At 48.9% G+C, this 1,720-nt stretch overlaps 1 pseudogene; it reads right to left on the reverse strand.

Annotated features, from left to right (window-relative positions):
- Positions 1-302: 302 nt before the first annotated feature.
- Positions 303-1,720, reverse strand: part of LOC102848154 — a 13,290-nt pseudogene continuing 11,872 nt past the window's right edge.

Raw genomic sequence — 1,720 nt, forward strand, 5'->3', positions numbered from 1 at the left:
CTGGTTTTTGCTTGTAGTATCCTGTAATTTTTCAAGTTTGACTTTCATCCATTGAAAATCTTCAATCATTATTCTTTTAAATTCTGTCATAAAGTTCCATCAAACTTTCTGGCTTCAGGAAATCCACTGATACTGTGTCACACTTTGGGGGTGACATCTTGCTTTGTGCTTCTGTATTGTATGGGACAGCTTGCTTTCTTTGAGACATTGATATGTTCTTGATCTGAAGATAATGCTCTAGAGATCAGTTGGGTAGCTATCCCGCTTGCTTTTTTCTCTGAATTTCTGACTCCAGGGAAATGTCAGTTCAGAGCCTGTGAGAACAGCCTCCAGCCTTTCTCATGGCAGATCAGTCCCATAGCAGCTCGATTGGTGGCTTCAGACAAGCTGGATCCGTAGTGTGCCTTTGTGTGCTGACTCAGAATCATACTGTCCACGGTTGTTGGTAGGTATCTGTGTTTGGAACAACAAGCCGTACATTTGTCAAATGCCAGGCTGACAGGAAGGACATTATCAAATCGTGACAGAAAACCTTGGATCTGGTGAGGAACAAGCCCAAGGGAAGTGGGAGGCTCATTCATGCAGTCATCACTGCTGCTGCCAATGGCGTAGCCCCCTTCTGGATGCTGCAGAGCAGAAACCATCAGTTCCACGGCCAGGGCTCCCGCAATCATGGCCAGCCCTGGGCGGCTGACGGTGCATTGCTGGTCCAATGTCCAGTCTCTGGTCGAATTTCCAGGGGCCACCACATCATTGCAGAAATAGTAGCCAAGTTTGTAGTCAGGGATATTGGCAAAAAGAGATGAGCCAAGGAGGTCAGTGAACACCACTGGTTGGCTGGGACATAAGTCCCCAGCCTCCTGCTGCTTTGGCTTCTTTACGCCATGCCTCATGACCATGAATGTGTCAAACCCTAAGGCTGCATTGATGACTAGCTTTCTCTTGCTCGCAGCAATGACAGCAGGAAGCCACCAGCTCTCCCTGGTGTCCATCAACAGGAATATGACATCATGGTTTTCAATGAGTTGCTCCAGTTGTTCCACACCTTTGCGGGCTTGTTTCATGGCGATGGTGGAGAAGTTCACTGGATGTCCAGGCATGGGGATGCTCATGTTGAACCCTCTGGCATTCACTCCAGGGAATATTTTTTGGAGCTGGTCTGCAGCAGCTAGGGCCTTGGCCTTCCCACCTGCTAGGCAATCTTCAAATTCATAAAGAGGCTGCCTCATAGGATTGGAGTAGGAAACCTTGGCATTGTCCACAAACGTGATGTGCCTGACGCCCCAACCCATGAGTGTCCTAGTGACATTACAACCCAACGTGCCGGCTCCAAGCAGCAAACACTTGGCAGACACGACCTTGTCCAAATCCAAAGTAGGGACCAATCTCCAACACATCAACTTGAGATTTAGGTCCACTGATGACTCAGCTAACCTTTTGGGGTCCATGCACTCACTGAGGTTCACCATCCTCAGGCCCAGGCCTCCTTTCTGGTTCTTTTCCCACCCGACTGCTTTGGGACAATCTGGGCTAAATGACACTTTTGGAAGCTTCACTTCAAAGATGATGCTGTGTGTGATGTCTCACACCCCCTGCATGGTTCGGTCCCGGAAGCAAAGCACCTCTACTGACTGGAAACGGCTACTCCATCTGTGAGCTGCTAGGACCAAAAAATTCCTCAAAGGCCATCCAGGGTACTGGGCTAAGTTACAGGGGTCAT

This window comes from Elephantulus edwardii, unplaced genomic scaffold (genome assembly GCF_000299155.1).
Source record: "Elephantulus edwardii isolate Elephantulus edwardi_28Jun2011 unplaced genomic scaffold, EleEdw1.0 scaffold00119, whole genome shotgun sequence".
Taxonomy (NCBI): domain Eukaryota; kingdom Metazoa; phylum Chordata; class Mammalia; order Macroscelidea; family Macroscelididae; genus Elephantulus; species Elephantulus edwardii.